The sequence below is a fragment of the Sorex fumeus genome, unplaced genomic scaffold (assembly GCF_029834395.1).
Source record: "Sorex fumeus unplaced genomic scaffold, SorFum_2.1 ptg000036l, whole genome shotgun sequence".
Taxonomy (NCBI): Eukaryota; Metazoa; Chordata; class Mammalia; order Eulipotyphla; family Soricidae; genus Sorex; species Sorex fumeus.
Window position 1 is genome coordinate 44762 of NW_026606093.1, and position 22752 is coordinate 67513.

Consider the following 22752-nt stretch of genomic DNA (forward strand, 5'->3'; position numbering starts at 1 on the left):
CTTCTCTTTTCATCTCTGTGAGAATTTCCGTTTGCCGTAACCCCATGAGAATTCTGTAATGTGTGTGCGGATATCTTGGATCTCACTAACCAGACATACATTCTGCCATTTCTAACATGGGCCTCAGTCTTCGATTCCTCCTGTCAATTTTTGGAGGGATCCGACCCTCGGAATATGCTCCTCGTTCACCCACTCACCCGGGCACCAGGGAGACTCGGCTTGTTGCTGTAAGTTACGCCTCCTTCACTGTGTCACCTGCCCGCATCACTGGTGCTATGGCCCAGTGCATGTGATCTAAACATGCATGACCCAGTGCCGCAAGGTGGATGGAGGGAGTTCCCATTGGCCCTCCCCACTTCTCCCAGGGCTGCACATTCCCTCCGTCCCCAAGGCACACAGATTTGAACCAGTGAGTAGGACATGAACATCCACAGCTGTCCTGGACCCCGGACTTTAATGAGATCCCCCATTTCACACACACTTCTGTCTCTCTAGAAATATGCATCCCAGGAGCCACACTTCTGTCCCCTCTCATGTCCTTTCCAAGCTGTGGCATTGCCCAGTTTTGACTGGCCATCCGTCCCCGCCCTGTGCTCCCCCACACACGTCCTTTTGTGGTGTAAATGCTCTCTCTCTCTCTCTCTCACACACACACACACACACAGCCATACACGCACCCGTTGGGTTGTATCTATTGTGTCTTTGCTCCTTCTCTGTCTTGCCGCACTCTCTCCCCAGGCCAGGTCCTCCTCCTCCTGCTCTGCAAGCCAGTCCGGAGGAGAGTCTGGCCGAGGGTGTGAGGCCACCCACTCTGTATGTCCTGAGCTCTCATCCTCTACCGGAAACCCATGTTCATCTTTCTGTTCTGGCCTTTTGCGAATTGCCGTTTTGTTTAAAGCAACTCACTTTGGTCCTCTCCAGAGTCTGGATGAAAATCATTCTCTGTTGGATTAGTCGGAACAATCTTTGCCCCTGTTCTGGCTCAGAAAGGTTTCAAAAACAAAATCTCCAAACTTGCTGAAAGTTACTGAAATGACTGAGAATCAATGGATACTCCCAGCATAAAGCCGCTCTGCATGACATTCATATAATTGCTTTGCATGTGTGTGTTTTAATTGTTGTCATAGCTTGGTAATAATTTATTCAAGATATTGCACTTCAACCTGGGATTAGCTGTTTAAAAGAATTATTTGGGGGGGGGGTGTGGGTGCAACAAGTCCTTTTTTTTCTCTTTCTGTTCTCCATCTCCCAAAGTTATTAACTTGTTTCTTTAAATTCAAATGGACAGAATGATACGCAGGTTCTGGCATGTACACATAGTCAAACTTTTTCTCCCTCACAGTCAGTAAAATTTCACTAAACTTCTGCAAGCATCAAAGCCTCGGCCCCTCCCCCTGCAACAGTCCTGGGAGTCGTTGAGCCTCGGTTCTAGGGCAGTAGTGCACTGGCCTCTCTCTGGCTTGATTTCTGGCATTTTGAACTCTTTGGTCTTTTCGAGAATCCGAGTTCATAAGAGACTCCGATGAAGAGAAAGCTTCCCTGCAGAAATCCATCAGTATTACCAATGCTTTGCTCAGGGAGAAGGACGCAGAGCCGGAGAAGCTGAGAAATGAGGTCGAGTCCCGGCCCCACCCACGTGGACCCAAGCCACGCCCATCTCCGCCGGGCCACGCCCACACGGGCCGAGCCACGCCCATCTCTCTGAACCACGCCCACATAGGCCTGAACCACGCCCACCCCTAGGACTGGGGGGGGGCTGGGCGGAACCAAGAGGCGGAACGCCAGACCCCGAAGAGGCACGGGGTCCCCGGCTGCTTCCGGCTTCCGGAGGAGGCGTGACGTCAGGATGTTCACGTGACCCGCGCATCACGTGGCGGCGGGGCTGGGCGGCGCCGAGATCGCACCTGTCCTCCGCGCGCGGGAGACCCTGGACTCCCTGCGCGTTTCCCGGGCGAGTGCGCGGGCAGCGAGGGGAGGGCCGGGGCTGGCAGCAGCCTCTGGAGCCGGGGGCGTCCCCCAGTGCAGCCCGAGAGAGGGGGCGTTGCGCTCCCCGCCCTGCGGCCCGGCCCTGGGAGGGAAACGGGGCGACTCGAGTCCCTCTGGCAGGCCGAGCGCAGCCCCGCGTCCAGGCCCTTCCCGCTGTCCCGCGTGCAGGGTGTAGCGGCCTGCGACCCTGGAGCCACTTTTCCAGCTACCTGCTCCTCCAGGGTCTCCTTGGCAGTTCACTCGCGGGGTCCATGACCCCAGTCTGACCCCAGGACCCTGCAGACACACTCTTTGTGGAGGACAGTGATTGCTTCCGAGGCCAGTCGCGCCCCTTGCCCTGATGCTGTTTTTCTTCAGGCCAGGAATATGAGTGTGTCAGCTGTTGCTAACTGCAAGCTTTGTTTGTCCAGAGTTTGTTTGTCCAAATGGCTGTTGTTTGTTGCTGGCCGTTACTGAAATTCCTTTTACTCAAAGGACGGGATGCTTCTCCCTCCCGCAGGCAGTAGTTTGGGATGAGCATCTCACAGGACCAAATAGCTTGCTTGCACAGTGCTCACTTCTAAAGGTAAAAGTGTTTTGGTTATTTTTTTTTGCAACTGTCATTCTGGACTCTAGCAAGAGTAATATGATGTTCCACTTCTGGAGTAACTGGTGTGCAGAGCTGTCTGGTTTTTAGAATCACTGACGCTTGTATGAGTGGTAAATATTTTATCTTCTGTGGACCTTTTGTTTATTTATTTGAAGGAAAAAACCTTTTATTTGGTGACTTTTAGGAAGAGGACGAGCGGAGAGAGAGTAACATTTCAAGAGAGACCGTGGGCTTCTCCAAAGGCAGAGAGAGCCCCTACACACATCCCAAGATTAGACAGGAAAGCAAAAAAGCCCCCATCTCAAGGAGAGCTGCGGGCACCGCATTGGCTCGGCTACATGGGCACAGGCAGCTCAGGGGCTTGGGCAGCATAGGAGCCTTCAGTGGACCTTTCAAGGGTGGGTGTGCTCCCCCCTCTTCTCGACGGATCGGCATGTCTTCTGATTGTTACTTAATGTGGCTCAAAGTTTTTCAGACACAGGATTGGTTACTTCAGCCTGAATTTATACACCTGACTTTGGGGAATCTAAATTTTTATACTAAAGTGGTTTTGAATTTTATTTGGAGGCTCATGCCAGGCAGTGCTCAGGACTTACTCCTGGCTTTGCACTCAGGATCACTCCTGGCAGTGCTCAGTGGACAGTATGGGGTGCTGGGGATAGAACCCCGGGTCAGCTGAATGCAAAGCAAGCACCTTCCCCGCTCTACTTTCTCCCTGGCCCCGGGTCTCCTGAGCACTGCCCCAGGGCACCTCCTGGTGGTGATTCTTAGCAGTTCGATGATGCTTGGTGCTGTGGTGGCAGGGATATCCCAGGCCACTCCAGTGGCCTCTCTTGGGCTGCACATGGCAATGCTTGAGAGCCTTGTGGTGCCAGGGGGCGAAGTTGGCAGTCATGTGTCAGGCATGTACCTTAACCTCTGCACTCTCCGACTCAACACTAAAGTATACTGTGCTTTGGAGTGGGAGTGTTACAACACCTGAGTTTTTGTTGTTGGTCTGTTTTGTTTGGGCCTCCCCTGGCAGTGCTCAGTCTTACCCCTGGCTCTGCACTCACGATTGACTCCTGGTGGTGTTTGGGGACGGTGTGGGAGGCCAGCAGTCCAACCCAGGTTGGCTGCCTGCAGTGATGCCCAAGTTTGGGTCGGCTGGTAAGTTTTAGGGGTTCTGTTCACCATTTGTATGTGTGCTTTCCTAGGAACATGAGGTGGAGAAAATGTTCACACTCAAAAGAAGCCTCTTGCCAGCAGCCGATGTCAAGAATATCAATTTTTTCGTCAGACCCCGGCTAGAACTGATGGATATAATGGCTGAAAATGTGCTTAGGTATCTCAGAGCTGATGCTGGGTCCATACGGAATCATTCCTCTAGTGGTTTGAGTGCTCATCAGGACACCTTTGCTTGCCAGCGCTTTAGGAAGTGGATCTTTGGACAGATGTGAGAGTGTGTCGGAGGAGAATGGGGGGTCAGGAGCAGGATACTCTGCAGTCAGCCAAGGATAGATCCTCGGAACCCAGTGCGGTCCCCAAGTCTTCCGGGAATGACTTCTGAGTGCATAGCCAGGAGTTATCCCTGAGCACCTGCCGGGGTGGCCCAAAAACTATAAATAGAGAATGGGAAACTTTGTGTATTGGGGCTTGGGGAGACAGGGCAAACCACATAAACCCCCTGTCTCAGGACAGTAGAAAGCTCCGGCCTGTCTCAGTAGGCCCTCCCGTTGATCGTTGATTTGCTCGAGCGGGCCCAGTAATGTCTCCATTGGAGACTTTGTTGTTACTGTGTCTGGCATATCGAATACTCTCGGAAGCTTGCCGGGCTCTCCGAGAGGGGCCGAGGAATCAAACTCGGGTCGGCCATGTTGGCCGCTTGTAAGGCGAACGCCCTACCCGCTGTGCTAGAAGGACCCAAATTTCTTTATAAAAAGAAAAACAGCTAATGGTTCTTTTTCAAGTACTGAATACCATATGCTCAAACTTCATAAGCAAAGTCAGGAGAAGCTGATTAAAATTTAATGCTGCAGCATCTATGGAGGAAGTGCACCAGCCCAGTCTGCATTACGTTTGATCGACGTGGCCCCTAAGGACTTAAAAGCATACGGGGTATTTGAGCAAAATCGGGCACGGTGTGGAGCAACCTTTTATTTTCCTAGAGACATCGCTTGATTAAATAGAAACATTTTTTTCTGCAAGAAACAGATGTCCGTTGCAATAACCCTGAGAGGTTTTTTTTTTTTCCTTTTTTTTGGGTGACACCTGGCAATGCACAGAGGTTACTCCTGGCTCTGTACTCAGGAATTACCCCCGGTGGTGCTCACGGGTCCATATTGGATGCTGGGACATAGGAATCCAACCCGGGTCGGCCCGCATGCAAGGCAAACGCCCTACCCGCTGTGCTGTTGCTCCAGCCCCAACCCTGAGAGTTTTCATGTCCCATTAATGGCCCAAGAGAAACTAACACTGCCCCTTGGCAGAGCACAGGTCAGCGGTTTCCAGAAAAAGCATCAAAATCAAGAGAGCAAGAAAACTAGAATCTTGGGCCGAGTCAGTGGTGGGGGGTAGCTTATAAGCGTCTCTTTACAGCCCACTGTGTGTCAGGCACAGGGAGGGCCCTGGGGAGCAGTCCTCGCCTCGGGGCCTCAGGCTAATGCACGGTCCTTCTCTTGCAGTGAAGACAGATGTGGCCTCATAAGAGATTTCCACATCTTGTTTGTGCCTCAGCGTCGCCTGCTGTGTGAGCAGCGGCTAAAGGACCGGGGCGTCCTGGGCTCCTTCATCCACAGGGAGGAGTACAGCCTGGACCTCATTCCCTTCGACGGGGACCTTCTTTCCATGGAGTCGGAGGGCGCCTTCTGAGTAAGTTCAGTGTTTGCCCTTTGAACTTGACGCTCTTTCTGCCTCGTTTGTGATGGTGACACTGACACTGGCATTTCAGTGATTCCTGGAAGCCTCCAGTTTCTTCCTTTTGGGGAGAGACGGGAGTTGTGCCACACCCAGCAGTGCTCAAGGTTTACTCCTGGTTCTGTGCTCAAGGATCACTCCTGCCCATGCTCGGGGACCATATGTGCTGCCAGGGATAGAACCCAGGTTGGCTGCGTGCAAGACCAGCGCCTTCCCCTGTGCTGTCTCTCGGGCCGCTGCTCCTCTTGCTTATGGAGACCCTCCTGTTTCAACAAATTGGCTTAAAATTGTTAATGCCCTTACTGAATTCTCAAAAATCAATTGTCCTTAAATGTGTTTATTTCTGGTGTTTCTCTGCTGCTGGTCGATGTTTGTCCTTGTGCCCGTCCCACCCTGACTTGACTGTGGCTGGGGAGGAAGCTTCGAGAGTGGAAGGCAGGGCTGCTCCAGCCAGAAATACTCAAGTCTGTCACTGCGTTTTTCCAGTTAGCCATTTGTGAGGGATTTTGTTTTCGTGACCACCTTTCCCCTTGATTGAGTCTTGGCAAGACCTGAAGACTCTAATCTTACATTCTCATTTTCTAGAAATACAATTGCCTCCATTTTTCATTCAAACTCTTGAGGTTCTGCAGTGTGACCTCAGGGCTGGGTGCAGGGTGTGCGGGAGATTCTGTTTCTCCCACACGCCCGTCCCAGCCTGTTTCCTACTGGTTATTTTCAGCACATATTTATTTGTTTGCTTTTCTTTGGTTTTTGCTTGGAGCCTCACCTGGTGATGCTCAGGGATTACTCTTAGGGGTTCTCAGGGATCCATATTTGACTCTTTGATACCAGGGAAGCACCTTCGCACTGAACTACCTATCTGCCCCCCCCCCCCGGAGTTTTTCTTTTTTAAATGTTGTCTTTTTCTGAAAGGTGGTTTTTTGTTTGCAAATATGATTTTAACTATAAGTTAAGAGTTTGATCATAGGCAAATGCTGTCATGATCCAAAAGTAACGACGAGACTAGGACCCTGCTGCTAGGAATAGGAAAGATATCTGGCCTGAGCACTGCAGTCTGAGATCGAGATGGCCCTAGGAGAGCAATTCTATAAGCTCAAAGTATTTCTTACTGTGTCCATACAAAATTATATGTATGCTTATATGTTGGTTGGACAAGGAGAGGAGAAACACGTCCTAGAAGCAGTTTCCCTGTGTGTCCTGACTAGCTTGGATGAGACTGAACTTTCTCCCCTTCAAACTGCCTTCAGTAAATGATTTCAGTATATTGAGGCAGTTTCCCTTAGCTCACAGGAACCTAGCTGGCCTTAGGTATGCAGATCCCAGGTGGTAAGCCAGGCCTGATCTTTGGGATGTAGATGCCTGGCTCCAGGCAGGCTGATGTAGATTTCAAGCTCTAGGGACTGGTCTTTGTTGTGCTAATCCAAGTGCTTGTAGCTTGTAAAAGGTGAGGCCAGGATTCCTGGCCTGCACTTGTAAAGAAACAGTGTGGATATAAAGAAACAATGTATGGTTTGCTGCCTCAATGTTCTTTCTGTAACTCCTTTTGATGACATCATTATATTGCGCCCTTTAGAGGTACTGTGATCTATATAAGGGAGATTTAAGGGCTCTCTGGGGGGACATGTGCATCAGAGAACCTGGGAAGATGGGGCTGAGGACAGAAGCTGAGAGAACAAAGGAGCACATGCTTGAGAGATCCTGGGGCCTCCATGACATACATCTCTTCCCTGTAATAAACTGCTGCTAAGACCAACCAGCCTGGTCCCCGTTTCCTTCCTTCGCCTGACCAACGCCATCCACCTCCCTGGATTGGGAAACGGCCTGAGACCACCGAACGCGGGCAGCGGGAGAGATAGACCACCGGCCCTTTTATTTTTTGTGTGTTTACACATTCAACCAGATGTTTTTCCTATGACATATTATTCACTGTAAATAGGGAAAATTGTGCATGGCTGGAGTTCTGGCAGCCCGAGTGAGACCCCCCGCCCCCAAGTGGGTAACCACCACCTAGAGTGTGTGACCCTCAGCCTCAGCGAGAAAGGGAGGGAAAGGGAAAATAAGTACCGGAATGAAGGGGAAGATGCAAGTGGGAAACACATCAGCTTGATAATGTCCTCTAAAAACGGCGTACCAGGGCCAGAGAGATAGTAAGGTGGGTAGGGCACTTGCCTTGCCCCTGGCCGACACGGGTTCATTCCCTGGCACCCCATATGGTCCTCCAAGCCTCTCCTGGTGTGACCCCCAGTGCTAAGCCAGGGAGTCAGCCTGAACCCGTGCCCAGCCCCAATGCTCCCGGCGCCAATCATGAGGCGGGACTGAGTAAAAATGTGTGTATGTCATATCAGCGAGTTTGGCACTGGGCCCTCGCAAATGCCCTGGGGGCTAAACGGCCCTGTGAAATCCACTGAGAAGAGTAGAACTGGGCTGATAATGCAAAGGTTCACCCCACTCCCAGTTACAGCAGAGCAGATCATGCAGGGTAGACACGTGTTGTTAACGTGTGTGTGTGTGGGAAGCTGGCCCTTTAACTGACCAAGGCCTAAGTGCCTGTATGGTCATCCTGACCTACGGACACCACGGCAGGCACAGCCTGTGCTATGTATGGTCATCTTGACCTACGTGACCCCGCAACAGGCAAAACCAGTGCTATGTATGGTTATCTTGATGTATGGTTATCCTGAGAGAACATCTGTCATGGCTGTCAGTAATAACAAGAAGTAACTATCTCGTGTCTGGTAGGTGATGCATGTAAATTTTATAAATCATATGGACATGGCTCTTTGTGTATCTACCTCATGTCTGGTAAATCATATGGACATGGCCCTTTGTGTAATCACCTCGTGTCTGGTACCAGATACACATAAACCTTGTAATGCATGATAGGTGAAAACAAACCTTCCTAACCATATATGGGCACGACCTTTTGTGTAGCTGCCTCACTAATGGATATATACCCTGATTGCCCCCAATAAAGTCCTGTCCCTTTTTCTCTCTGTTTCTGAGCTGTATTCTGTCTCTTGTGTCTCGTGTTCATTCGGTCGGTCCTTCCCAGCACCTACGGATCCTAGGGCCACCTCCGCAGGCCGGAGAGTGGTCTGGCGGGGCCCCCCGCATGTGTGTGTGTGTGTGTGTGTGTGAGAGAGAGAGAGAGAGAGAGAGAGAGAGAGAGAGAGAGAGAGAGAGAGAGAGAGAAACATCTGGCGATGCTCAGAGGTTACTCCTGGCACTCTAGTAGCCTGGCATTGGTCACTATCGCTCTGGCCTCTGTTGTTAGCACTGTAGCACTGTCCTCCCATTGTTCATCGATTTGCTGGAACGGGCACCAGTAACGTCTCTATTCTGAGACTTGTTGTTACTGTTTTTGGCACATCGAATATGCCACAGGGAGCTTGCCAGGCTCTGCCATGCGGGGAGGATACTCTCGGTAGCTTGCCGGGCTCTCCGAGAAGGAGGAGGAATCTCACCTGGGTAGGCCATGTGCAAGGTAAACGCCCTACCCGCTGTGCCATCGGCCCCTGTGGTTAACTTCAAAAAAAAATTTTTTAATACAGAATTATGGGTGGTGGGGATATAGCTTAGAGGGCTAGAGCCCCAACATCACCTGGGGAGCCCCGGGTTCAGGACAGGAGGGACCCACACACCACCAGATATGACCCTAGGGGCTTTTAAAGAGGAATTACAAGGGCTGGAGCAATATACATTGGGAGGGCATTTGCCTTGCACGCAGCTGACCCAGGTTCAATCCCCAGCATCCCATATGGTCCCCAAAGCACCACCAGAATAATTCCTGAGTGCAGAGCCTATCCCTTGAGCCTCGCCGGGTGGGAGTTGTTAGAGGTGTCTCTGTAGTAATACGCCGTTTTTAAACATGAATGTTTTGTTTGGGTGCTCGGGGCTGGGCAGGGCCGGGCAGGAGCCGGCTTAGCTGTCCGCAGGCAGACACAGTTCCCGCTCTGAACAGTCACCTGGGCCCCTGAGCAGTTCGAAAGAGGCCCCCTAATGCTTTCCTTCCCCTGCATCATCCTCTGTGGTCTGCTCCAATGCAGAGTTTCCGGTTCTTTTCTGAGGACTCTTTGGACATCCTGACCAGGGTGGCTTAGACTCAAGTGTGAGGCTGCACCCCAGACCTGGAGGAGCCATCCTACGGGGTCTTTGGGGATGTTAGGCTCACTCTGGGCCAGGCTCTCTGGGAGGTCTCCCTCTGCACCCCGCCCCCAGTCTGCACACCTCCACGGTGTTATCTTTTTATTGTTAATTTTTTCAACCGGAGATGCACGGGGGTTACTCCTGGCTGTGCAGTCAGGATTTACTCCTGGCGGTGCTCAGGGGACCATATGGGATGCCGGGATTTGAACCCAGGTTGGCTGCATGAAAGGCAAATGCCCTCCCCGCTGTACTATCATTCCAGCCCCAACACTAGAAGCTTCGACCTGGGGATCCTTGTTCCTTCAGCTCTTTTGCATGGAAGGGCGTGTGTGAGTCAGACCTGAGCGGCTGTGAGCGTTGGGGGGATTCCATGGCATGTGGGGTGTCCGTGAGTTTTCTGAGGCATGTGGGGTGTCCCCTGGTGGGTTCTGCAGGGCAGCTGGGGCTGGGACCCGGGTTAGGCCAGAGACCGGCCTCACGTCCGGTCACCTTCTCTCAGTCCTGTTTGCCGGCTTGCTCTTCTCTTCGAGCTCTTGCTAACTCTGATTTTCCCCCCTGACACATAAAAGTTTCCTCTATCTGGATATTTTGAAGTTGAATGCCAGCATGAGACGGGTGACGAGGCTCGCTGATGACAGTGAATAGATGCCGTTTGCATATGTCCTGTGCCTTCAGGCTGTATATAGTCTTGAACTGTGTCTGCAGCTCCTGAAATTTTCTTTGGAACAGAAGACTGATTTTTATGTAACTTCCTGATAGAATGTCATGCGGTGCTGCCTGAGGGGTAAGGGGTCCTCGGAGTCCTAAGGGGGAAAAATGACCCAAATTGAGGTGCTTCCTGTGTGCCAGTGTCCCATCATGCCACACCTCCCAGGGCTGGTGTTTCCCTGTCCAGAAGATGCTGGACAGACGTGAGCCAAAGCTCTAGCAAGGAGGAAGCATTTGTGCTGCAGGATGAAATAGAACTGCCTTCGGAAACCCCAGCTTTGAGTCCAGCTGACATTTTCAAGAAATACAAAACAGACTTTTTTTTCCCATTTTTAGTACCAGAGCAGATAATCCCCTAAGGTTATTTGCTTCCCTGAGAGATATTTAGCTTACCCTTTCAAGGTTCATTTAGAGCAGATCTTGGCGTTAAATCAGAGTTGGGTGCTAACCGAGTTCAGAGTGTTTGCGTATTTGTGGCCTTCTTTGTCTCTTAAGAGGAGCCGTAGTTACAGGCCTCCAGAGAAAACAAAACACAAGCACCCGCTTCCTCCAGGCTTGGTTCCTCTGGTCTCAACCCCTGGCCACTTGTCTATGCATCGTCCCCAGAGCAGGTGGGGGACAGAGGCAGAGAAGTTCTGAGCAGCCCCTGCATGGTGCTCCCCGAGCAGGGCTCCCCATCTTTGTGGCTTCTGTTGAGGTTCTGAAGTGAATCATCAGGTTCTAGTGACAAATGTCTCATGTATGGCGTGAAACAAAGATGGAGTTTGTGCCATCAGTCCCCGGGGTGGGAGGAGGGAGCGTCGGGTTTTGGGGGTCAGTGGCAGGAGGATGTGACCCATAGCATGTCGGCTTTATCTCGGGTGGGGGAAAATGGATCGTTTGGGGAGGAGTGTGCTTGGGGTACAGATTTGCCGTGTTTTTCTGGATTTCTCTCTCTCTTTTTTTTATTTAGGAGTACTGCTATTTATCCAGCCACTGATTAGCTGATTGAATTGTGCATGAACTCCACCTTACTTTTTTTTCATTTTTTATGATTTTATTTATTGAATCACCATGAGAGCAGTTACAAAGCTTTCAGGTCTAAGTCTTGGTCATACAATGAAACACCCATACCTTCACCAGCGCCCATTTTGCACCACCAACAACCCCAGTATATCCCCATCCCACACCCTCCCCCTACGTGTGGGGCAGATGATTTCCAAATTATTTTCTCTCGACTTTGATCACATTCGATATTTTGACACCAGACCCACAATTATTGTTTGAGATTTTACCCCAACACTCAGATCTACTGAAAAGGCAACAGTAGACAGTTTGTTTTCTATTGCTGGTTATGAATAACCTATGATGTTGTGTGGCTGTAGTAGTGGCCACGTGATTTTGAAATTCCAAATTTGAACACTTCAATCTGGAGGGATTGCTGCCCAAACCTGCTGAGTTCCGAGATTTGCTCCTGAGTCTCTGGCATCCTGGTCATTAAGCAGCTTGATCAGGAGTCAGAGAGGCCATTCATGGACGATGACTTGGGGTCTCGTTGGGACAGGGAGGACAGGACTGGCTCCACCCCCATCCTGTGAGGCCCAACAAGTTTTGTCACTGAGGGCCCAAGCCTGACTGTCCAGTGACCTCTGGAGGATAGCGGCCACCTGGCTGCCAGGGGGAACAGGCCAAGGCATGAACCCATGGGCCCAGCACTGCAGGGACCAGATGCCTTTCTGCCAAAAGCCCCTGGGTTTCGAGATTTGTTTCTGAGTCTCTGGGATCATGGCCATTGAGCAGTTCAACCAGGAAGCAGAGAGGCCATGCCTCGAATGACATAGCTGAGCCGGAGGTGGCTTGTGGGTGTGTTTCCCACATACCTAACTTTGGCTGTTTACTTACTTGGTAAACTTTGCCCCAAGTTTTTGGGGTCTGGCCAAAGGCACAGCAGCAATTTTGGGGTATCTGGAGTCTGAAGGTGCCATCAGGCTGCTGATGCACTCGCCTCACAACTACAGTGTGTTTCGTTTGTTTGTTTGTTTTTAATGTAGGAGTACTGCTATTTATTCAGCCACCGATTAGCTGATTGAATTGGGCTTGAACTCCACCTTACTTTTTTTTGTTTTTCATAATGTTATTTATTTATTTATTTTATTGAATCACCGTGGGAAAAGTTACAAAGCTTTCAGATTTAAGTCTCGGTCATGCAATAATCAAACACCTTTCCCTTCACCCTTCACCAGTGCTCATTTTTCACCACCAAGAACCCCACTATACCCCAGCTCCCACCCACCCAATGCCTGTGAGGCAGATGATTTCTACTTAACACTTCTCTACATTGATTACATTCATTGTTTCGACAAAAGATGCAGATGCACCATGATTGTTTAGAATTTACCCCCCAACAATCAGAATGGCTGAAAAGGCATTGTGAAATACATTGTTTTCTATATAAAGTTTGGAGTTCTGGGGCTGGAGAGATAGCACAGTGGGTAGGGCTTTTGCCTTTGATGTGGCCAACTCGCTTCCAGTCCCAGCATCCATATGGTCCCCTGAGCAATGCAGGAGTAACTCCTGAGTGCAGAGCCAGGAGTCACTCCTGAGTGCAGAGCCAGGAGTAACCCCTGTGAGTGCAGAGCCAGGAATAACCCTTGTGCATCCCCAGGTGTGACCCAAAAAGCCAAAAAAAAAGTTTGGTGTTCCTCCCCTCCAAACACAGGTGTGAGGTGCTGCATTTCGCTGAGCAAGCAGAGAGCTCGGGCCCAGTGGTTGATGCAGATTGCTGGGCCGGGCCGTCGAGCAAGGGAAATTTGGGGATCTCTGGGACCCCTCCTCGGGCCCAGTGCTCTCCGGGGCCCCTAGCTTGGTCGTGTCCTACGAGTTGGGGGTGAGCCTGGCCTTTGTGCTTGCGTTGCGTTTGGATGGGCAGGTGGGGTGTTCAGGGCCCAGCTGCTGACACCTGATCCCGCCCTGGCCAGGTGGGAGGACGGAGATTGGCGGCTGGCCCCGGAGATGCCCAAGGTAACCAGTCAAGGAGATAACCAGAGTCAGTCCCAGTCGAGTTGGGTGATAGGCTGAGATAACGCACCGAGCCACTGAGACAGATCCTGTCTGGGGACGCTCGGGCACCTTGATCCCAGGCCGGCCTGGCCTGGTGGGGGGCGGGGGCGAATGGGCGCCAACCTCGGCATTTCCGTGGCTCGGAGCTTCCGGGCCCTTCCGCTTGCTCTGCTGTTGTTTTGTTTTTGGGTCACACCTCGCCATGCTCCAGGGTCACTCCTGGCTCTGCACTCAGGACTTACTCCTGGAGGTGCTCTGGGGTCCCTATGGGATGCCGGGATTGAACCCGGGTCAGTTGTGTGCAAGGCAAACGCCCACCCCGCTGTACTAGAGTTCTGGCCCCATGGCCCAAAACTTAAAGAAAAATCCTTGCTGGGGTTGCCCTGTCCCTGGCGCCCTGTCAGCCTCGTGGGTCTGCACACGGCTTGTGCGACTGCCTCGAGTGGCCCGTGACAAGGGGCGCCCGCCTGGCCTCCTGCTCCCCAGGGCTGCTCTCTGCCCGGTGCTCCCGGGCCTGCAGCCCTCAACTCCTGCCCTGTGTTCCCTCCTCCTTTCTGTGGTGTCCACCTCCTCTCTCGGTGGCCCTTCTCCTGGGGTCACCCCCCTTCCTGCTTGGTGCTGGGACAGCAGAGCTGCCTGGTTTGTGCCGGCTTTGTGCCAGGTGCACGTGTGACCCCGGGGACTTGGACTCAGGACCTCATGCTTGTGAGGCCATGCTCAAAACCCCCTCTCGGACATTCCTCCCCTCCAAGCTGAAGGAACGGACTTGACCCACGTTCAGGCTCACACCTCTGCTTCCTGCCGAGTCACTGCCAGCTGCTAGCAGGCCAGGACCCGTGTGCCATGCCTGTGTGAAGCAGGGATGTTCTAGGGTGTGAGCCTGCTAGTGCCTTTGTCATGGACACATGTGGTCCCATCACAGGATTTAGGGTCATGTTCCAAACACAGGAGCATGGGGGTGAGGGGGTCGGGGCTTGTTCAGGCCGGAGACTCTACTGGGCTCACACACGGCATTAAGTGCTCAAGTCTCAGGGAGACAGTGAGGCTCAAACACATTTTCTTTTTTTTCTTTTTTTTTTATAATTTATTTATTTATTTATTGAATCACTGTGGGAAAAGTTACAGAGCTTTCAGGTTTAGGTCTCAGTCGTGTAAATATCAAACACATTTCCCTTTACCAATACTTATTTTTAATCACGAACCCCAATAGAACGCCACAACCCACCCCTCCCAATTCCTGTGAGGCAGATGAGTTCTAGTTAACACTCTGTCTACTTTGACTAGATTCATTGTTTCGATAAAAGATGCACCATTATTTTTTAGAGTTTACGACCCCCCCCCCCAAATCAGACATCCTGAAAAAGTGTTCTGAAATGATTTGCTTTCTACAGCTGGGTTTGGATTTCTGCTCTTTTACTTATTAACCCTGGAAATATTTCTATTAAAAGTTAGATAATTAAGAGATTGGTTTCTGTGCTCTGGAGTCGTGGCCGTGCCAGAGAGCCGCTCGTGGGGGGCAACTGGCGACCTCGGTAGGGCGTGAAGCTCAAACACATTTTCTTTAGCGCTGTTTTTTTCTTTTTTTTGGCTTTTTGGGTCGCACTCAGTGATGCTCAGGAATTACTCCTGGCAGTGCTCAGGACTGGTGATCGAATCTTGGTCAGCCGTGAGCAAGGCAAACCCCTCCCCACTGTGCTCTCACTTCAGCCCCTCCTTTCACATCTTTTTGTGTTTTTTCAGAATTGATTGACTTCCTCGTAGCCTTTGCTGTCCCTGACGTTCTCTGTAGAGTCCCTTGTTGCACACTGTGTTTCGTGGGCACCTTGGCATCAAGACTTGGCGCTTGCCTGGTGCATGGCTCACCCCATAGGTCCCCTGAGCACCGCCAGGAGTGATTCCCGAGTGCAGACCCAGGAGTAACCCTGAGCACTGCCGGGTGTCCCAAGAAACAAAAGGAAAGATAGAAAATAGGTATCCTTGCCCGGAAGGGTAGCCCAGGGCCAAGGAGCCTGCCTTGCCTGCGACTGACCCCACCCCACCCTGTACGTCACCCCCACCAGGTCCTGCCAGGATGATCCCCGATGACTGGATCAGAGTCGGCCCTGAGCACCGCCAGGTGTCCCGTCCAGGTGTCCTGTCCAGGTGTCCCGTCCTGAGCCCCCAGGTTAGGTCACTCCGCCCTCCCCACCTCCCCACCACTCCCCCATTCCTGCTCACTCATCCTCGAGGGGACCCGCACTCATTCAGCTTGTGCTCCCATCCGGAGCAGGCCAGGCCATACTCCTCTGTACAGCTCTCAGGCCTTAGTGGGCTGGGCCACTCCCTGGCCACGGTGCGGCAGGTGTTGCTCACAGCACTGGGGTCACAGAGAGCAGGGCTGTCAGGGTCCGGCTCAGGGCCTCTGCCCTGTCGCTCTGCCCCTCCGCCCACCCCCCCCCGCCCACAGATTTTATGGCCCGGCTCCTGAGGAGGGCCCTGGGCACGGTCATTGAGTCCAGGTCCCACTCAGGGGACACCGAATGACCTCAGTTGGAGATCTGTAACTGATAAACATTTGTCAAACGTTTTCTGAAACCACTTTCTCAGGGCCCAGGAGTCCAGAACTGGGCCCCGCAGGGACCAGAGGCACATTGGCCACCTAGTGCTGACGTCTGCAGGGCAGCCCTCCGGAGCCTCAGCCAGACCCTGGCGTCACGAAGGGTGACGCCTGCACCTTTAAGAAGGGCCCATGATGCCCTCCTCCTTGCTGAATTCTCATTCTACCTTGGAACACTCTAGACTCCAAGTGCCATTTTCAGTCTCTGTAGGAGACTGGCACGAGCCTGTTTGGCAGAGATCAGTTCTTTAAGCTGCGAGTGCAGTGTGACACAGGTGAATCTGAGTCTCTGGGCTTTTTCCCCGCGTGCGGTTGGCTTTTTTCTCTTAACAGTTCTTTAGTGTATGATAGTTTTTAATCTGTTGTTCGTTTAAGTTTTTTTAGTAGTTATATATATATTTTGGGGGGGTGGGGTGGGGGTTGGGTGGGGTGGGGTGGGGTGGCCATACCTGGCTGTGCCCAGGGATCACCCTGGCCGGCTAACGTCCCTGTGCTGACGGAGATCGAGCCCAGGACAACTGGATAGAAGGCAAGTGCCCTCCCCACTGTCCTGCCTCTCTGCCCCCTGCGGACTTTTCTATTCAATGTGGAATGACTCTGAAGTCAGTGGGCCCTCATGGGGGGCTGATGAGAAGCAGAGGAGAAGATGTCACTCCCCCGGGACTGGCTGGAGCGCTGGCACTGATGAGCGCGATGAGCCCTGCCAGCCCCACAACGCCCACTAGGCCTTCCCGGGGTCTCGGGCCGGAGTGAGGGGTTGCCCTTTTCAGGGAAAGGGAGTCGAATCTCGACCTCCTCAGGCCCCCGGGCCTTTGTCCTTCTCGCAGAAAAGCATTTCAGGAGATGAGCATGAAGCAGGAACATTTTATTTGGAGACTTTTAGGAAGGGGAAATGAGGGAGGGAGTAACACGCTCGAGAGAGAGTGCGGCTTCTCCAGAGGTGCAGAAAGCCACTGAACACGTTAGGTTGCTAGGTTGCGTTCGGTCCGAAAGTCCACACCTCAGGAGGGGAGAAGCCCGTGACATGACCGACCTCGTAGGCAAGAGCAGTCCCTGGGCTCGGGCACACATGAGCGCCCTCCCTTGGTTCAAGGTGGCTAATCTCAGGTTTTCCCCAGGCTGCCCCTGGTGGGAGTTTCTAGCTACCTAGAGTCCATTGCTAGGGTGGTTGCCAAGGGGGTAGAGTTGAGTGGTCCAAGGTTCTCTTAGAAATTCCTTTCCTGGCCTTTGTTCCTATTCCCTCGGGGGGTCCAGCCTGCTCTGGGCCTCCTAATGTGGGCTAATTTTGACCAGACCTTGGGTCCCGTGCCCTCAGGTGGTCTTTTGGTGGCCATGAAGCTTTTGTTGACTTCCTCAGAGTTCCATTGCCATGGCGACGCTTCCCCCATCCACCTGTCTGCCTCAGTTCTGTGGGTTAAGAAACGGAGTTAATACTGGCTTGTGGTTATCAAACTTGGGCAGCGTCACAAGGAACGAAGGAAACGCCAAAACCTCCTTCGCTCCCCTTTGGCGCAATTTTTTTTTCCTTTTTGGGTCACACCTGGTGATGCACAGGGTTTACTCCTGGGTCTGCACTCAGGAATCAGTCCTGGCAGAGCTCAGGGGACCATATGGGATGCTGGGAATCGAACCTGGGTCGGCCGCGTGCAAGGCAAACGCCCTACCACTGTGCTATCGCTCTCCAGCCCCCCTTTGGCGCAGTCTTGCTGGGCCCTTTTCCCTGGCAGTTCTCAGCCCATAGTAAAAAGTGTGCGTGTTGCTTGCCTTAGCTTCTGTGTGTAACCCTGGCCTCTCACACACACACATACGCACACGCGCACACACAAGACCAGCGATCACTGCTGAGTCGCCTCCCGGCTAGTCAGTGTCTGGACAGGGAGGTGGTCAGTGACACTCGCAGTGCTCAGGGACGATTTCTGGCTCCTGAATGTGTTTGGGGGTGGGTGTGATGCCAGGGAGGGCGTGAGGGTCAGCTGCCCGCAGGGCAAGTACCTGTCCCCTCTGCCCTCTGGCCCCGAATCTGCAGTTGTTTGTTTGTCTGTTTTGGATTGAGTTTTTGCACAGGAATGACACTTGATGGGCTCAGGGGGCTGTGCGGGAGGCTGGGGGTCGCACTCGGGGTGGCGAGTGTCAGACTGGCAGCTCTCTGGGCTCCGGAAGCTGCTGTGGTCGCTCCCCTGAGACAGACTCTCTCCTCTGCTCTTCAGAGATTTATCCCTGAGAACAAGTGTGCCTCAGAAGGCCCCACAGTGGGCTCGACGGTCAGGGCCCAGTAGTGGCCGCGGCAGCGTCTGACCACCTGACCATGAGTCTGCTGAGGCCCAGCGGGCTGAAGGCCCCCACCAAGAACCTCAAGCATGGGAGCTGGGCCCTGAAGGCGCCCTCGGCCAGTAAGTGCGCTCAGCCCGGTCCAGGGGAGACTCATTCCCACCCGGGAACCCCCTCCCGAGTCCTCGCCTGGGAAGTGCTCCCTGAGCTGTAGGCACGTTCATGGCTCTGGGGACAGCTCTCACACACGAGTCTCACGTTGTGTGACTTTAGTGTCACGGCAACTGGTGACAGCTGAGGCGACCAACACGCTCCCTCCTAACTGCTAGCCCCCTCGCCCGGGTTGGGGACAGGCTGAGGGAGGTGGACTCACCTGGACTAAAGGGCCTCATTGCCGGCCGTAGCCACAGGACAGTGGGGAGGGCAACCGGCACCCCATGGGACTCTCCAGCCTCAACCTCACATGAGTGACCCTGAGCGCAGAGCCAGAAATAGGCCCTGAGGACTCGCTGGGGTGCTCCCCCCCTAAAAGTAAAAGAAGATGGGCCAGTGGACACAGCAGAAATAAGACACTGGGTTGGAGCTTTCGCCTGGCTTGCTCCGTAGCATCACGGGGTGTGTCCAAAGATTTCCCCTCAGCTGCCCAGATATGACTGCGGCCTGGGATGCTGCAGTAGGTAGGCACGTCCCCTTCACAGCGGGCCCAGCCAGGCTTCACCACAAGCAGCCCCCAGCATTGACTGGGAGTAGCCCCAAGCACTGCTGGGTGTGCCCCCCCAACCACACTTTAACTGGACCTGGACAGACTCTTCCTGACCCTTCTGACCCTTCTGACCCTTTCTGCTCTTCCAGCGGCTGCTCCCGTTGAGGAGTCCGTGCCGGGGGAGAAAACCCCCAGCGCCCCCTCCTCGGAGACGCAGGAGGAATTTGTGGACGACTTCCAGGTCGGGGAACGAGTCTGGGTGAAGGGGAACAAGCCTGGATTCATCCAGTTCCTCGGGGAGACCCAGTTTGCCCCTGGTCAGTGGGCTGGCATCGTCTTGGACGAGCCCATCGGCAAGAACGACGGCTCGGTGGCGGGTGTGCGCTACTTCCAGTGCGAGCCGCTGAAGGGCATCTTCACCCGGCCATCCAAGCTGAGCAGGAGCTTGCAGGCCGACGATGAGACCAACGGCCTACAGCCAGCGCCTGCTGCCCGGGCCACACCGCACCTGTCGGCCTCCCCGGCCCCTGCCGCCACCCCGAAGGCGCCCCAGCCCTCCGCGAAGGAGGCACCGGCCACCCCTCACATCAGCAACCTGACCAGGACGGCCAGCGAGTCCATCTCCAACCTCTCAGAGGCTGGCTCCCTCAAGAACAGGGAGCAGGAGCTGAAGCTCGGGGACCGGGTGCTGGTGAGTGCCGAGGGCAGCGGTCGTGGGTGGGTGTCCATTCGCCTGTCTGGTCCATCTGCTTTTGCAGACTCGTGGTTTGGGTGGAAGCACGAGCAGCCGGGACGCCTGGTCCTGCAGTTTCCAGTGTGATGGATGCGTGCGGGGATGCTGCCAGTTTTACCAGTTTAGCCAAAACAGGGTGGAGGGGTCATGCCGTGTGGAGGCCGTGTGCTTTGGACGCCTCTGACCCGGGGTTTAAGTCTTGGTCCCATGTACAGTCCCCCAAGCACATCCCGGAGTGATCCCTGAGCACCAAGCCAAGAGTAAGCCCTAAGCACTATGACTGTGACTCAAAAAACAAACCAATGAACGAAGTTGGAAATCGGTTCCATTTCTCTGGTTTGTGATGTTTGTGTTTGGGGCGTCACAGGGCTCATCCCGAGCCGCTCCGGGCCATTCCGTGCGCAAGCCCTGAGCCGTCTCTCCAGACGTGTGTGGTTTGGTGTTTGGGCCACACCTGGCCGTGCTCAGGGCTTCCTCCTGGTGCTGAACTCAGGAATCACTCCTGGTAGGGCTCAGGGGACCATCTGGGGTGTCGGGGATGGACCCTGGGTAGGCCACGGGTAGGGACCCGTCTCCGGAACATTCTCAAAAGTATGTTTTGCTGACTTGATTGCTCGATCTTCAGACTCAGCACCTGCTCTTGTGTTTCTCTGAGCAGCTCCTGGAAGGCCTTTGGTGGGGGCGAGGGGGCACCCCCGTGAGATGAGTTTCTGGTGGGGGTCACCAGGTCCCTGCACGTGGCATCCTCAGTCCACCCCAAGCCCATTCCTCTGCACAGGTCCCCAAAGCAGAGGCGCTTGGCTGTAGACAACTGTTCTCCCCCAGCAGAAGCACTCAATAACGCTTTCAGAACCCGTGGGAAGTGGCCAGGAAATGTCCCCTTGGGGACGTCTGAGACGGGCGGCTCTGACCAGACAGACTGGGGGCTGGCCCAGAGCCAGTGGCTTCCCAGGGACCACAGGGATGGCCACCGCCAGGCCGGTGTCTGAGCGGTGGAGGCAGGAGAGGAGAGCAGTGAGGGGACCCGCCTGCAGGCACAGGGTGGCCCTCGGAAGGTCCTGGAGGGTCACGGTCGGGGTTCGGGGGTGGCCAAAGAGTAACACGGGGAGGGAATTGGAGCTGGAGGAGACACACGGTTTAAAGACTGTTTGGGGGGCTGGAGCAGTAGTACAGCGGAGAGGGCGTTTGCCTTGCACTCAGCAAACCTGGGTTCCCCGGTATCCCATAGGGTCCCCGAAGCATCGCAGGAATGATTCCTGAATGCAGAGCCAGGAGTCACCCCTGAGCATCGCCAGGTGTCAGCCAAAGACCCAAAGAAGAAAAAAGACTTTTTTTTTTAACTTGCATTCACAACCGTCCACACCCGGACACGGGGACACCAGTGTTGTTGGAACAAGGGAGCGGGGACACCGCCACTGGCTTTGCGGTGAATAACTCTGATCAGTTATTTATTTATTGGTGGTGGTGCTCAGGGCTGAGTCCTGGCCCTGTGCTCAGGGACCACATCCGGGCAGGTGTGTGCAAGGCCAATGTCCTGCCCTCTGTGCTGTTCCATCGCTCCATACCTCAGCTACAGCACGCCTTTCAAAAAAAAGTTTTTGAGGGTTTTTTTGGGGGACCACAACCAGCATAAGAGCTGTTTTCTGAAAGAAGAAGGGGGAAAAAAGAAAACCCAAACACTTTATTTGGTCTTTTTCCTAATTCAAGGAAGGTTTGCTTGGCACTCCACGGCCTAACGCAGCTGGGGTCAGGAGGCCGTGGCGAGTGGGGGCTGGCCTCGGGGCACTGAGGCGAAGCTCCCGTGTAGGACTGGCGCCCTCCCGGCTCTCCAAAGGGCCTCCTGCCCTTTGCCCCATTCTTCCCTGCGCACAGGAAGTCCAGGTTCTGCGCCAGCTGGCCCTGATGCTTACGGGACTGACCTCCGAGGAGCCCTTCGAAGGCTCTGACATGGCTGTTCCAGCTTCCAGGCCTGTGGAAGATGGTCCCCTGCCCCCGGCACTCCCTGTCACTGGCAGTGGACAGACTGCCCCCATGCTTGTGCTACTTTGGTTCTCTCTGGAGACTCAGGGACCCTTATTGGGGTCACTGGAAATGCCCAGCTCTGACCTCAAGTCCCGTCTGTGCTCGCAAGTAGGCAGGGGTCGCAGAGCGGGACAGTCAGTCGCTCTGGTCAGTCTTATGGTGTCTCAGAGCGGGAGGTCACTCTGTCCGTCCTGTGGCGTCTCAGAGTCCAACCGTGAAGAGCTTCTCCGGGCTGATGTGCGGTGGTTCTCCTGAACTTGGGAGATCACTTCCCTTCTCTCCAGCTGAGCTCTGACAGAATGTTCTGGAGACAGGCTTGCAGCAGTTTTGGGCAGATGATATTTCCAGGATATAATGTCAGGGTCTTGAGAGACTTGACTGGCTTCCAGCTGTGCTGTTCCAGGAGGCTGCTTCCGGGTCAGGGACGGCATGTTCTGTGCCGATGACCAGCTGTGAGACAGGAACTTTGCAGCCTCTTCTCACCCCAGGGCTGCCACCCCAGCCACCTCTCTCTTGCTGTTTTATTCCTTGTCACACTCACAGTGCCCAGGGCCCACATCTGGCCATGGAGGCTGTGCCAGAGCCTTTGCAGATGGCACTTCAGGACTCACAGAGACAGTCCTGGGTGACGCTGCTACCCCTCGTGCTGCGAGTGACCCCCGACCACGTGAACCCAGTCCTACCCCAGACCCGAAAAAAGAAAACCACGCTCTCGGGCATTATTAGTTGAGGTTCCTCTCTCTCTCTCTCTCTCTCTCTCTCTCTCTCTCTCTTTCTCTCTCTCCTTTCTGTTTCGACTTTTTGGTTTTGGGGCCACTCCTGGCAGTGCTTATGGGTCACTCAGGCTTTGCACTGAGGAATCACTCTTGGCGGGCTAGGGGGACCATCTTGGGTGTTGAGGATTGAACCCAGGTGGCCGCACACAAAGCAAGTGCCCTTCCCCCGGTGCTCTGGCCCTTTTTGTCAGCATTCCCATCAGTGTCCAGCGTTGTGATTCTGTTTTGCTCTGCATCCCAGGGGCCAAGCATCAAGCCAAGGCATAGTGAAGGAGAATTGGAAAATCG

At 53.8% G+C, this 22752-nt stretch overlaps 1 pseudogene; it reads left to right on the forward strand.

Moving 5' to 3' along the window:
• LOC130027096 (vacuolar protein sorting-associated protein 33A-like) overlaps positions 1-22752 on the forward strand; it is a 99841-nt pseudogene that overhangs the window by 22395 nt on the left and 54694 nt on the right.